General features: G+C 33.3%; 1 pseudogene; it reads left to right on the forward strand.

Annotated features, from left to right (window-relative positions):
- The first annotated feature begins 1,095 nt into the window (after positions 1-1,095).
- On the forward strand, positions 1,096-6,622 carry LOC119371578 (putative disease resistance protein RGA1; annotated as a pseudogene).
- The last annotated feature ends 9,884 nt before the right edge of the window (positions 6,623-16,506 follow it).

A 16,506-nucleotide genomic window follows, 5' to 3' on the forward strand; every position in this document is an offset into this window, starting at 1 on the left:
TCGGTGGTAGTGACTACAATAGTTAATAAATTAAAAAATATTGAATTTATAAAGTTTGTCAATGTTCGGAAAATATTTTACTCTCACGAAAATGAAAAGTTATTTTTCTGAAAAATGACTTAATTTTTCTTTAATGAGAAAAATATTTTCCGTTCATTTATTTTCTGAATGCGCCAAACAACAGAAAATTAAGGAAAATATTTTTCTGTAACTTATTTTATATAATCTAAAGCGTGAAGCCTTAATGTGATATATATTTCTATGAGGCTCTGAATTGAAACCCATTTCTTATTACGACCCATTTAATTTTTCCTTATCAAGTGGAGAATAAGTTATTAACTTTTCTTCCAAAAAAAAAAAAGTGACTAACTTAATTTTTTTTCCTTTCAAAAAAAAAACTCCTTTTTATTTTATACATGCAAGAAGAAGAAATAAGTAAAAACTGAATGGAATTGACGTATGATAATAAAATAAGTGATTTCAAGGACTATAATTTCTCTTAATATTGTATATTGATGTTATTTTCATAGCAAAAATAACACTTTCAAATTTATCAAAAATTTTATATTTTTATTATTGGCTATTAAATCAAATACACAACATTTCAAATGGTGTTAAATAGGTTAGATATTTAAGTCAGGTCAATGAATTAGGCAAAAAGTTGATTTTCATTGCATTCAAACTATACAGGTTTAGGTCGTTTCAAGATGAATAGAAATTTGAATGAATTGTGAATTGAATTTGAGTGGATGTTGAATTTTTTGGTTGGTTAAAGATTTGCGATCTCTGTGTATAGAATATAATTTTAATTCCTTATACTTAGACATCTACAAAAAAATTTAAAAATGATTCCAATCTATTGGATCTTTCATATATTAAAAAAAAAAATTGGAATTTGAAATGAGTACGACTTAAGAGAATAGAGAAATAAATCATTAATTGTACCAACTTTACACATCAAAAGACTTAGCATCTTATTTAGTTATTTCCACAAAGAAAAGAAAAGAATACATACTTTAATTCACAACATTATACTTGAATACTCTATAAAATGGGATGTTCATAAATTCTTTCTAGCTCATTCTCAGAAATCGAAACCCACTTTATAATTTTTCAAACACAAAATTAAGACATGGCTATAGAGTCATTTGCTTTAAATATAGCCGAAAAAGTATTGGAAAAGCTAGCTTCTAATGCTTACAAAGAGATCTGTTTTGCATGGGGTTTTGAAGGGGAAGTGAAAAAGCTTGAGGATATCTTGTCAACTATAGAAGCTGTGCTATTGGATGCAGAGGAGAAGCAGGCAAAGAACCGCGAGTTGTGCCTTTGGTTGGCTAAGCTTAAAGACGCCCTTTATGATGCTGAAGATGTTCTTGATGAATTAGAGTGCGAGACAAAGAGAAGGGAAGTGCTTAAATTATATGGAAGCACCAGAAAAAAGGTACATGCCTCTTAATTGTTTTTACTCTTCATATAGGACAGGATAAGATTTGCCTAGATTATTAAAAGTTTTTTTTTTAAAAAAATGATTACTCTTTATTCTTTTATCTCCGATTAGAAATATGTTAGGATACTGAATTGTAAATAATAGGTGATATGGCCATTATAAGAGTATAAATATTGATATAAAACCAATTGTTAGGAAAAAATCTAACTAGAGTGATTGGGAAGAGAGAAAATAGAGAGCAAGATAGAGAAAAATAGAAACAACCTAACTCCTTAACTAATTGCTATTATATCCTAGCAAAATAATTTCATTTGATTCAAAAAATTATTTTTAATTGATTTGCTGTATAGGATGGATTCATACATCGAATATAGATAAGTCATTCTCCTTCATATATATAATTTTCAGACTTTATATCGATAACGCAGAAAATTCGATATTGGCAGATTTTCCATTTTTGTTTCTTTCCTTTTTTTTTTTTTTTTTAAACTGCTAGGTACTAGCTTAATGGCATGAGACAATACTAGTTAGCAGTTAGTAACTAGAAACAAAAGGCAATAGAATCAAATTACAGAAAGACACACACATGCTCATGAACATGTAATAATAATTTCAATTACTATTACTTATTAGTTTAATAATACTTCTCCAATCAAGTGTGGTATAATTAGTCTTTCTACCTTTTATAGAAAATGTAGGAAGTTAGAAGTCTCGAGTTTTAGTGAATATTATTTAAAGGAAAAAATTACCCCTGCTGTGTAGCCTATAATATTATTTCGGTCCATTCGATTTTTTATGTATCCAAAAGAAATTTAGAATACAGAACTTTCCACCGTATCTCAACCCAATTTGTAAACCCAACCTGAATCTGTCCGCCCAAACTCTACCTGAGTCTAAATGAATGACCCAACTCTGGTGAGGGTCAGTTGTGGGTTAACCTAGTAGGTTAACTTGTTGACGTCATTCAAAGACTCGATCCATTAACTAGACCCGAAATTGTGACCTGTTTGACATATATAAAATAATAAAAATACAATTTTTTTTTTTACTGTAAAATTTTTAAAATCAATATTATGATACTATAATAAATATTCTTTTTGCATTAAGTTATTTTAATTATCATACAATCAAATCAATTCAGTTATTATTATTTATTTTTCTTGTATACAAAATAATAAAAAAAGCCAAGCTAGTTCTGTGTTCTCCAATTAGTCGTTAAAAAATAAATATTTCGCAAAACAAATTAGATTTCAGTTCACAATTTTGTTTAAATATATATGTAAAGTCATATAATTTAGAAGAGAACTTTCAATAGCATGGATAACCATTTAGTTTGAAAATAAAAAATGAATTATTTATCATTAATTTTCTACAATTATATTAGAATTATAAATATTATGTACAAAATATTTAACTTAGTATGTCTAAGTCTCTTTATTTAGTAAGATCTATATTCTTAATTAGTTTTAAAATTTAGACATTGATAGGTCAATTTTGTTAAACATGAAGAAGGTTATTAATTGTATATTTCTCAAACAATATTTAATTTTTTATTATATAATGCTAAATGAATTGTAAAAAGTTACATTTTCACATATTATAGTTTTTTATGTAAATAGTTTTTTTGAATTGCACGTTAATACTTATTGCATATACTCATGATTTTAATTTTTAAAATATGAGAAATTAGTATTAGCTATTATAATAATTAATATAATAATTATTGTTTTAGAGCATCATTTATAATTTTTATATTTTTTTACTTTTCACTAAAGTCTATAAGTATAAAATTAATTTTATGGTTGTTGTTTTTGAGAAAAAAAAATTATTTCAATATATTATATGGTTTGCTAATATAACGTATTATATCATAATATTATATTATATTATATTATATTATATATATATATATATATATATATATATATATAGTTTTATTTTCTATTTTATATCAAATAATAAATCTTATAATATATTTCTTAATAAATAATAATATATTGCATATATTTTTTATAGTACAGGTTACTTGTAGGAAATAATTATAACTAATTAAAATAAAAATTTATCAAAAATAATAACTAAATGTATTGTATTCTTAACATATTTAATATGTACCTTATATAGTATAATTTAACCATTCAAAATTAAATTACCTTTTTTTTAACCAATAAAATTAAAATCTTTAAAACTTCTTACGGCATTTAATATATACCTTATATAATATATAATACAATTTTATTTACTCAATAGAATTTAGATTTAAATAGAAAATTAATATAATCAATCAAAATTAAAGTATCTTTATTTTTTTCAAACAATTAATCAAACTAAAATCCTTAATAATATTTTTTTCAATCGATAAACTTAGAATGAGCGTTTTTGACAATGACAATATTCCCCCACTCATTTTCACTTATATATATATTAATTATAGTTATAAATTTATATTATAAATATAGATATATAAAAGTTATTTATTGTCAGGAAATATATAATTCCCTACCTACATACTAATTATAATTCCCAATGTTCCCCTCTCAGTCCACATTTATATATATTCTAGATATAGATTTTATATATGTAGATTATAATTCCCTTAATTCGTCTCACTAGACAATTTGGCTTTCCACTTCATCAATAGACACCAAATTGGGAAAAAAAAAATTCAAGTTAGACACCAAAAATTACATTATCCCATTAAAAAATTGCTACTTGTCAAAGATGTGACATTCCAGTTAGCGGAAATACTTAATTATGTTCATAGACATTTTATTGTCACATAAATTAAAGATCGGGTATTCTTAAGTTACAAATTGAAGTTGATACTCCGTTCAATATAATTCAGGGCAATCAATTCAATAGTTAATCAAATGAATAACCCGAGTCATCTGCAATCTAAACTCACTAAACTCGACCCATCTTTCTTTCTCTAAATTTATATTATACTTATTTGAATTTCAGGTTGGCCGCTTCTTTTCATCCTCTAATCCACTTGCAATTCGTTTTAAAATGGGTCAGAAAATAAAGCAAATAAGAGAAAGATTAGATGAGATTGCAAGTCATAGAGCTAAATTCCATCTCAATGAACAACATGAAAATAGATACTTTATGCATAGGACAAGGGAGATGACCTATTCGTATATGCAAGCCTCTGATATCATTGGAAGAGACACAGATAAAGAAACCATCATCAAACTCTTGATGAAGGATGGGAAAATATTTGTTATTCCAATTGTTGGAATAGGAGGTTTGGGCAAAACTACACTTGCTAAACTGATTTACAATGATGATCCAGTAAAGAGATTATTTGAACTTAAAATGTGGGTTTGTGTATCAAAAGATTTTGATATAAAAATATTAACAGAGAAAATTATTAAATCGACAACCAATGGTATGAGACTTGAGACAAAAAACTTGAGCAATTTGGAAATGGAGCAATTAACGAAAGTCCTGCAGAAAACCATTGGTGAGAAGAAATATTTGCTTGTTTTAGATGATGTTTGGAACAATGACCCCATGAAATGGAATCAATTGAAGGAATTGTTGTATATGGGTGGCAATGGAAGTAAAATCTTGGTAACAACTCGTAGTAACCAAGATGCCTCTATTGTGGGTTCTGTTCCTGCTTATGAATTGTTAGGTCTTTCTCATGATGAGTCTATGGCCTTGTTTACTAAATTTGCATTTACAAAAGGCCAAGAGAAACGCTATCCTAACTTGTTGAAAATTGGGGATGGAATTGTGAAAAAATGTAAAAGAGTTCCCTTAGCTGTGAAGACACTGGCTTCTCTCCTTCTTTCAAAAACCGATGAATATTATTGGAATTCTATAAGAGACAATGAGTTATGGAAATTGAAGCAGGGGGAAAATGGCATTTTACATGTTTTAAAATTAAGTTACGAGGAATTGCCAACTGACTTGAAAAGATGTTTGGCTTATTGTTCACTTTATTCGAAGGACTGTGTGTATGATAATGTTGAATTAGTTCAAGTTTGGATAGCACATTGACTTGTTCGATCGATGAATGAAAATGAGGAATCGGAAAATGCGGGTTTGCGTTATTTGAAGGAGTTAGCATCTAAGTGTTTTTTTCAAGATTTCGAGGAAAATTATGGATTTATTAAGTGTAAAATGCATGATTTAGTGCATGATCTTGCATTATCAGTGACACAAAATGAATATTCAATAGTGACCTCTAGCACTAGACAAATCCCCAAAAATGTTCGACATTTGTTATTTCCTGACAATGCTTCACTTCCTCAAGATCTCTCCACGATTTTACAAGGATTAGACCATGCAAGAACAATTGTTTTTATGAGTGAGGAAAGGGATCTTAACAACAAATTAATGTTGGACATAAATTTGTCAAGATTTCAATATTTGCGGATGTTGGATTTAAGTCATTTGAAATTAGACGTTCCATTAGAGAGAATAGGCACTTTAAAGCATTTGAGATTTTTCCATTTACATGGAAATTCTAAGATTATCAAAGCCCTTGATTCTATTTGCAAGTTGCAAAATTTACAAGCTTTGTTACTTTGTCAGGGATTTGAAGAGTTGCCCACTAATATAAAGTACCTGATCAGCATTAGATTTTTACAAATGACAACAAAAGAGGAGAGGTTGTTAAATAATGGAATTGGATGCTTGAAATCTCTTCGATTTTTGTTCATTATTCAATGTGAAAATCTAAAATACTTATGTGAAGATATGCAAGGTCTTAGCAAACTTAAAAGACTAATTATTGTAGAGTGTAAAAGTTTAATTTGTTTGCCACCAAGCATAAAATATCTGAGTTCACTAAAAACACTTACGATTAGTGATTGTGAAAATATTGATTTGGTTATGGTGGATGAGGAAGATTTCAATCAACTCAGCCTTCAAAATTTGGCACTTGTAGGGTTGTCAAAATTAGTGAATTTTCCATATTGGCTTCTCCAAGGATCCAAGTACACTCTACAAAACTTACATCTTGAAGATTGGTCTAATATTGAAGAATTACCTGCATGCCTGAAAAATATAGTTTCTCTTCAACAACTGAAGATTGAAAATTGTTTTGCATTGGGAAAAAGATGTGAACATGAAAAGGGTGAAGATTGGTCCAAAATTGCTCATATTCCTCAAGTTATTGTTGATGGCTACAACATTCAATCCTCGCTTGACAGTGATGATTAGGTGCAAGTAATCTTATTTCTCCCTTCATTTAATTTTTATTTAGATTATTTAAAGTTCAAATTAACTATATGACATTTAATATCAGGCTTTATGATTTGGGAAAATTGAAAAAAAAAATTTAAATAAAAGAGTGTATTTATGATTCTTTAATTAATATAATTTTCCTTTTAATAAAAATTGAAATTAATTGGTCTAAAAATAAAAATTTAAGGACTAAACTGATGAAAAAATTAATTTTGGATTTGTTTAGATGTATTTAAAGTAATTAAGGGTCACTTTAGAACTCAAGTAAATTTTCAGCATAAGTCTAATTTCAATTATGATATACTCCCATATTTTTAACTATAAAATCATCTTGCTTTTTACTTTTTGTCATTTGCTGTGTCAAAAGTTTAGCTCTTACATTGAAATTAAGGAAATCTTTTTCTTCCTATCCAGCAGAAAACTAGAGTGTCCATATATGGGAAGTTATGCTGCCTCTACATGCTTATGAGTTTTTTACAAACTAAGGTAAATAAACTACTTGTTAGTTAATATCCAATTTAAATTTATAGTGTTCACTAATATAATGTTTGAACTAGTTTTTAAAGGTTAATGTAGCATTTTATAAAAAGTTAATTCATTTAACGTTTAGCTTTTAGAGTTTCATGAAAAGCTACTCAAACGGCTAATAGTTAAATACTACTAAAACAGCTAACTACTATTAAAACAGATAATTTTGTCCAACAGACTGTACATATATTCCAATATTTAAGCAAGAATTCTTTTAGGTTTTAAGTATTACACATGCTCTTCTTATTGCTGCCTTTTTGGACCCCACCCACTAATTAAATGAAATACCTATGCATAAATTTGATCCTAAACTTTGGTCAATTATTCTTATGGCATTTTGATATAAACGTTTAGAGTTATGATGGATTCTCACAAAGTTCAGGGGCCACAAGAATAATCGTCGAAAATACAAGATCAAATTTATGCATTTGTCCTATCATTTATGCATGTTGGTATGCAATTAATTTCCCAATACAATCATCACAATGAGATTTAAATTTTTGAAACTTTCTTGTTCTCATTTGCTTATTTCCAGCTACCATATTCATCGGGACTAGACTGAAATGCAGAAAGTTTCAATGTTATTTAATTATAGTCTTCTCTCTTTTTACATACATTATTATATAATTTGCATTTTCTACATTATTTATATTGTAATAATGCCATCTCCTTAATTAAATATGAATTGCATATATTTTACATGTAAATAATGTTTGGAAAGATCTTTACGGGTACTTCATTTTTAATTTATATGTGATAATTAAGTCAATTTTTAGGAGATTCATGACATCAATTAATGGTTTTCTCAACTACACACTGAACTCCCACTTATGGATAGTTCTCTATGCAACCAAAATATAGCTTTTATGTGCAACAGATATATATAATCCCAACTAGTTATGTACTCAGCATGGATGGATTGTGTAATTTTATATATTTTTTTAATTGATTTGAATAGATAATTATTAAGAAAATTATTACGATTTATATTTATGTTGCTTTAATTTAAATGATTTGCTAATGTATTTGATTAAATGATGAAAGGTGAAATTACATGGTTCTTATGTAATTCAACCGATATAATTATTTATTTTTCCCTTCAGAATTTAATATATTTAACTGAAATACTTATTAATTTTCTATAATAAATTAGGTATAAGAAGATGTAATTACAATGTAATAAATTTTAGTGAATTGAAATTATATTTTAATTATATTAGTTCACCATAATATTACTGTAACTTAATTATTTAATTAATATTTATTAATTATAACTCCATAATATTGATCCATTAGTTTTATGATTCTATTATTTATTAAAAAAAACGTAATGTTTATTAAATGCAAAACAAAAGATCAATTATAATGGAGTCCATTATAACTCCGTTAGATTTCATTAATTTGTAACTCACTATTTAATTAAAAAAAAAACTTAATGCTTATTAAAATTTTTAAAAAAGATTAATTATAATAAGAAAAGATAAAATGTTACATTTGTCACATCACATCCATATTTTAAAATTATATATTTATATAGATAGCATAAACCATTAGCATAAACCATGAATTTAGCTAAAAAAATTGCAGGAAACATGAGATTTGTAAAAAGAATTCCAATACCTAATAAAAAAAGAAATTTCCATAAATTGAAATTATTAGTCAAAAGATGTAAATGAGGATTACATCTAGATTAAAATTTTTGAGAGAACAAAGAGTATTGTCCTATGAAAAATAAAAAAAAATGCCAAAATAGGCTGAATTCAAAAATATGATGATATATTAAAGGAACTTGTTTTGTCAATTAGGTAAAACATAATACATATTTTAATCTATTCAAAGGTTTTACTTAGGCTATGTTTGATTGGATGTAATGCAATGCAATGTAATAAAAAATGTAACGTAATGAAAAATATAATGGAATGGAATGTAATGTAATTAAAATTTTCATTACTATGTTAGGAAATATAATTGATAAAATTTATGGAATGTAATTCTCATTCTATTTTTATGTTGTTTTTAAATATATAATGTAATGTAATTAAAATACTACCACTACAAATCACACCACCACCACCACCACTCCTCCTTCACCACCACCACCACCACCATTATAACCACCAATTAGCACTCCCACCACTCCAGCACTACCACCACCGTCACCACCACCATAACCACCATACCACCACCTCAAACACCACTATACCACCACCACCACTACCACCACTCCACCACGTCATTATTAATACAAAAGAAATATCTGAACTAAAAACTGTTCATTATATTAAGATATTAAAGATGATTTAGATTTATAAATTTATTTGAACTAAAAAGTTAAAAGAAGGGTAAGCCGAAAAAAATGTAATTTAGGGATGATCATTCGGCTAATTCGGTCAATTTGAGTAAAATTTTGAACCGAAATAAATTAATCAAATTTTTTTTACCTAACCAAATTTAAGTGAATTAATCTTTTAACCGAATTATTTGACTGAATTAATTTTGATTCTTAACTGAACCAAAGTTAAAGAAAATAAAAACTTAATTAGCCGACCGAATTTAATTGAAATATACGATTAACCGATTCTAACCGAAATAAAAATTAACCAAAGTTATTAATTACTAAATCAAAATAAAAGCTGAAATATTTTTAATTTTTAATTTTATTATCTGCTTAATCAAAACGATGTAGTTTTGAGAGTTGATTAATTTGGTTAAATTAATTTTTAACCGATCAACGGAATTTTAATTTTTTTTAATCGAACTTTTAACCGAACATTTATTCAATGAACCAAATTGGTCGAATTAACCAAATTGATCGAACCGAATGCTCACCCCTAATGTAATGTAACAAAATAAAGTTATTTAAGTCATTAGAAATTAACTTTTTTTTTCATATATTTTCATTGAGTAAATTAAATTACAATATAAAAATTATGGGTATTTTAATATTTTTAGTGATTTTTCAGTCTATTCTGTGACATCCTACCGAGTCGAGTCCTTGCATAGAGTCGAGTAGTCGAGTTGAGTCGAGTTGAACCAAACCCGGTTGGGGTAGAATGAGATTATAAGTGGACTTATTTGATTGAGAGAAAAAGAGCAAAGTATAAGGATTAGGAGTTATTGGCCTTAAAAGATTAAGCTTGAGTATTAAGTTGTAGCCTTTTCACAATTGAGGTACCATTTAGTAAGTTGCCATCATTTATCTTGATTTTGTGATGGCCTACCCGTAATCATCAGTTCATTTTCCCATTGTTCATCTTTATCTTCATCTTCTTCATCTCCTTCATTTCCTTTATTTCTCCATCCATTTAGGCAATCTCAATTTTCTCCAAGTAAGTAGAATTACTTGCAGCTTATTGTTATTCAGTCTCTACTTGAGTGATATTGTAGATAAGTTATAAGAATTTTGATGTGTATAGGAGAAGGGAGTTCAAAGAGTGTAGAAAAGAGAAGCTAAAGAAGAGTTCAAGCTTTTTGGAGTAAAGGTTTGATATCTCTTGATTTTTATCATTTTCTTTGCATGAGAATTTGTGTGGTGTGTTGCTATTGAGACAATATATTGCTTCATGTTGGAGACTGGTAGTGGTGAGAAAACAGGGGAGGTATTGAGTTTATGTTGAAAACAAGGGAGGACTTCATCTTGATTTTGACCCCATTTAATGATGGAATTAGGAAGTGTCATACAAGAGTTATTTGTTCCTCTATGTATTAGCTTTGCATGGGTTTTTGAATCACTCAAATTGGAGTTGTATATTGAGAGATATGACCAAAAGAGTGCAGACTGCGCAAGCTGGAAACGCGTCGCGACCTTGCACTGCGCAGGCTGGAAGCACGTCGCGCGCTCGCGACTTTGCACTGCGCACGCGCGACTTTCACTTCAAACTCACTGACTCTCATTTTGCTCTTCTCGCGCTCGCGACCTTGCAAGATGCGCTTGCGAAGTTGGCCCTTGGCCTGGAAGCGCTCGCGACTTGCACTGCGCGCTCGCGTAGTTGGCATGAAAACTCACTGACTCTCAACCTGCACATTACGCGATCGCGACCTCCATGTGCGCGCTCGCGACTTTCACCTAAAACTTACTGTCTCTCATTTGGCACACTACGTGCTCGCAACATTCAAGTACGCGATCGCGACTTGTGCCCGATAACACACTGTCTCTTATTTTCTGCATCTCGCGCTCGCGACTTCCACAGGCGCGCCCACGACCTGTCTTTTCCTGCACTTTTGGCTTTCTTTTCTATGCAATTGGATTACTTTGCTCAACTTGTATGCATCCAATCATTCTAAAATAAAAAGACAACATTAGAACATGTATCAAAACAACATCCAAGCATGCAAATGATGTGAAATCATATGAACATTATGATTTATAAAGCGATGAACTATTACTATGATGTTGTGTTATAATTTTGACATACCAACATTATGCTCCATTGAGGTTCGGTAGAAACCATGTAGATAAGACCATGTCGCGACATAGGATAGCAGATCTGCGCCTCATACAGTTTGTTACTCCGGCTACAGGCCGTTGAGTGGATATGATTATATGGGCCATAGCAGCCAAGTATACAGTATTCATCCAGTTTATACAGTTTTTCTTATCACTTCGGTTTCGCTATAACCTTATGGAGCTATACAGATATCTTGACTTAATGCTGCATGACTCATACAGTATAATAAACAGAAAGAAAGACCATCAAGGTAAACTGAACATATCATGAGATGTGTGCTTATCTGTGCTATATGTGTTTACATGGTTCTTTTACACATGTATGTGCTTATTTGTTTCTGTTTATGTTGAGATATCCACTGAGCTTTATTTGCTCAGTGAGTTACCTGTTTAACTCGCAGGTTTTGAGACTGATCCATAGAGAGTCGGTTTACAACTGCTGCAGTTCATCTGTAGAAGACTCGGTCTTCAGGGTAGCTATTCCTTTGGATGTGTATCTTTTGTCTTTCCTTTTTCATGGCATGTACAGGGCACATAGTGGGCCCATTCATTTTGTACACTAGTATCATGTCTTGTAAATATTCAGTACATTATTACTATAAGCAATCTCAGCATGATATTAGATTCATTATACATTATGATTTCAGCATGTCAGTTCATTCAGTCAACCAGTTTGTAGCGTCTCGGCTCGGTTCATTCGGGTTTACGGGTGGACCGGGAAGGGATGTTACAAATTTTGGTATCAGAGCCCTAGGTTTAGTTTCCCCGGGCTTGCATTCATACGTCAGTATAGTGTACATGCCATGTCTACCCTGATGAACTAAGCAGTTGTTGTTCTTTTAGGAGGATGTCATAAGAAGGTGAGAGCGAGTCACACGCCTCCAGAGTAGTGGAGGGTGAGGCTCCAGCAGCACCAGGTCAAGCCAGAGCAGTGGAGGTTGAGGCTCCAGCAGCACCAGGTCAAGAGGTGTTGTTAAAGCAACTTGCAGACACTTTTAGACAGATTGTAGGGGTGATACCGCAAGCACCAATAGTAGTAGAAAGAGAAAGGAAGCCCCCACTAGAGAAGCTTCGAAAGTATGGGGCGAAAGAATTCAGTGCTACCAAGGATGATAGTCCAGAAATAGCTGAGTATTGGTTAGATGGGACATCGAGAGTTCTGGAACAATTACAATGTACACCAGAGGAGAAGTTGGTTTGTGCTACATCATTGCTGATGGATGAGGCATACACATGGTGGACTACTGTTCAGCAGCGAGTATCAACAGAGCAGCGGACTTGGCAATTTTTCTTGGATGAATTTAAGAAAAAGTTCATCACCGAGACTTACCTTGATGCTAGAAGGAAAGAATTCTTATACTTGCGACAGAACAGAATGTCCGTTTCAGAATATGAAAGAGAATTTACCAGGCTCAGCAGGTATGGTAAGGGGATAGTGGCTACAGAGGCCGAGAGGTGTAAAAAGTTTCAAGAAGGCCTGAACGATGAGATTCAGATGGGAGTGGTAGCTTCCAGATTCAGAGAGTTCTCAGCTTTGGTAGAGGCAGCTTAGGAGATAGAGCGCATTCAGGCCAGTCAGCGTACCAGACGCCAGCGGTCTCAGCAGAGAAAAGACCAAACTCAGAGTGCACCTAGTCCACATCAGTCAGAAAGCAAGAGATTCAGAGGTGCTAGTAGTTCAGCTGGTTCTAGACCTTCCTTTAGCCAAGGCGCAGCTAGGGGTGCTAACATGCCAGCGGTATCAGTTGTGGCTAGTTCTGCTGGTGGTAGTCGAGGTTCAGGCAGAGGAACTGGTAGAGGCACCGGTAGAGGTGCAGAGTCAGCCGGTTATATTTTTCCACCGTGTGAGCATTGTGGCAGACGACATGGTGGAGATTGTTGGTTGGTGACTGGTAAATGTTGGATATGCGGAGCATCAGACCATCAGAAGAAGGATTGTCCGAAGAGGGCAAAAACTCCTACACAGTTCATAACAGGCAGAGGTAGAGGTGAGAGCTCCGGAGGGCAGAGACAGCAATCAGAAACTGTGGACAGACCCGATACAAGAGGTCCAGCCAGGGTTTATGCTATGCGAACCAGGGAAGAGGAGGAAGGTCCAGATGTAATAGTTGGTGAGTTTTCTTTGTGTGATCATACAGTTTCTGCTTTAATTGATCCTGGATCATCTCATTCATACATTAGCGTACCTAACCCTTGGGTTAAAGGGTTAGAGGTTGCATATGTGAGTCAGGGTATGGTAGTTACAAATCCATTAGGCGATGTAGTAAGAACCCATACAGTAGTCGAAGGATGTCCAATTGTTATTCATGGAAGAGAGTGTCCAGGAGATCTGATGGGGTTACCATTTAGAGAATTTGATGTTATTCTGGGTATGGATTGGTTATCGAGACATCAGGCTCTCGTTGATTGTGCAAAGAAAAGGGTGACATTATATACAACAGCAGGGGAGGAAATTATAATAGTCGGGAAGCGGCGAGAGTTTCTGGGTAATGTGATATCAGCCATGGCAGCAAAGAGATTAATTCAGAAGGGTTGTGAAGCATACTTGGTATTGTGAACCCCTTCCCCAAAAGCACATAGGCATGTGATGCATATGACAAAAGAAAGAAATGCACGTGAGTGTGTGAGTCGCCACCTTGTTTAATTATTTTAGGGTAAACTAGGAAAAAACCCTGAATGACTCCATTTTTAATTAACCCAGTTACTAGATTAATTATCCCAATGTTTAAGGCACAATCTACGAACCCGAGGTGGATCCCGAGACTATGTCATGCTGATGAACTAACCGATGGATGAATGCTTTGCAAGGTGAATGATGGATTAATGAAATGTTTGAGTGATTTTGATGATTTTGACTTGCCACCCGGGGTGAAATCCCGAACGTGCCTACGTACTTCCGTTTGAATGGAAGATCAAAGTCAACGTAGTTCGATAGGCCTTGTTTCAAGGGCTTTGAAGGTGTATGCTTAATGCATGAGTGTGTGTATGCTTAGTGCATGATTTTGTGTATGCTTTGTGCATGTTTGTGTATGCTTTGTGCATGATTTTGTGTATGCTTTGTGCATTTTGTTTAGGCATTTTGCCAAAAATGTTGATTTTGAGGCATTTGTGCCAAAATGGTTCATTTAAACGATTTGTCGCTTAAAAGATTGATTTTATGGTTTTAAACCGAAAATGGTTGATTTTAAGGCATTTTGCCAAAAATGTCGATTTCAAGCGATTTGTCGCTAAAATGGTTGATTTTACGGTTTTAAACCGAAAATGATTGATTTTAAGGCATTTTGCCAAAAGATTGATTTTAAGCGATTTGTCGCTAAAATGGTTGATTTTACGGTTTTAAACCGAAAATGATTGATTTTGAGGCATTCTGCCAAAATGTGTTGGTCTTAAGGCTTTTCGCCAAAATGGTTTGATTTTAAAGGCATTTTGTCAAAAATGTCGATTTTACGCGATTTGTCGCTAAAATGGTTGATTTTAGACCTTTGGCCAAAATGTGTTGTTTTAGGCAATTAGTTTGCCAAAATGTGCGATTTAGGCTTTAATGCCACGATTATCGATTAATCGGGCGTTCGAGCTTAATCACAATTTACTGTTTAAACATGATTGATTAAAGCTTTTAGCCACAATTATTGATTAATTGGACTTAAGCCAGATTTATTCGAAATAAGGCGACTGAACCGTAGTTATTAATTAACTAAGCTCTTTAGCCAATATTGTCGGATTTAAGCTTAACTACCACAATTATTAATTAATCGGGCGTTAAGCTTAATCGTGTTCGTTTTTATTAAAGCAGTTTATTTACCAAAAAATAATGACGTGGATGCATTTATGCAATTGTAGAATTATTAAGAGCAGAAGAGAAATATGCATGAAGTGCTAACATTAAATAGGCAGAGTTTTGTTTACATACCTGATTTAATCGACGACCGCTTCTTAACTCCCGATTAAGCTCCTCGCTTAGGAAATATTAATTAATTTTAATTTGTTTAATTTTAATGTCCAAAAATCACAATAAAAATGCAATAAAAAATTAAATTAAATGCAAAAAGCGGTAAAGAAAACGCAAGGAGCGTGAGAGGGAGAAGGATTCGTCCGTCAAAACGGACAAGGTGTGCCAAAATTGGACTGAAAATGGCCTATTTATAGGCCATTTTCGGGTCCCGGGCGGCAGGTGCCGCCGGGAGGGCGGCAGCTGCCGCCTGGGGGGCTGGGCGGCAGGTGCCGCCCAGGAGGGCGGCAGCTGCCGCCCTGTCGGTGGGGCGGCAGGCCCCGCCCATGCTGGACGGGGGGTGCCGCCTGGGAGGGCGGCAGCTGCCGCCCAGTCGGTGGGGCGGCAGGCCCCGCCTGGTCTGGGCGGCAGGTGTCGCCCAAGCTGGGCGGCAGGTGCCGCCCAGGGGCGTGGGGGGGCCAGGCCCCGCCTGCGCGGGGCGACAGGCCCCGCGCGCGCTGGGCGGCTGGCCTCGCCCGAGCGGGGCGGCGGCTGCTGCCGCCGTGCCCGGCGGCCGGCGCCGCCGTTGCCGGCGGCAGGCGCCGTGCCTCGTTCCGAGGGCTTTTTTGGGAGTTCCGGACCTCCGAAAAATATTCCGGGACCTGTTCCGCGATCCTCGCGATATTCCGGACGTTTTAAGTACCATATTGGCATACTTCCAGTAAATGTCCAAAATGGCCTCCGGTCCGGCCGGACTGTTTGCAGTCCGGCATTGACACTGTAGAAAAGGCACTGTAGCACAATTAAATTTGCTGTAGCAAATTCATTGTAGCACAGTCAAATTTACTGTAGCAAAGTCAACCAACAGGCTTTTTGAGCCTCAAAATTTGAGTATTCACAGTTGCCCCCCACCGTCGACCATAAAAATGATTTATGGGAGTCGGTGGTTGTCCGAAA

This window comes from Jatropha curcas, chromosome 3, assembly GCF_041381405.1.
Source record: "Jatropha curcas cultivar XTBG-Jc1 chromosome 3, XTBG_Jcur_1.0, whole genome shotgun sequence".
Taxonomy (NCBI): Eukaryota; Viridiplantae; Streptophyta; class Magnoliopsida; order Malpighiales; family Euphorbiaceae; genus Jatropha; species Jatropha curcas.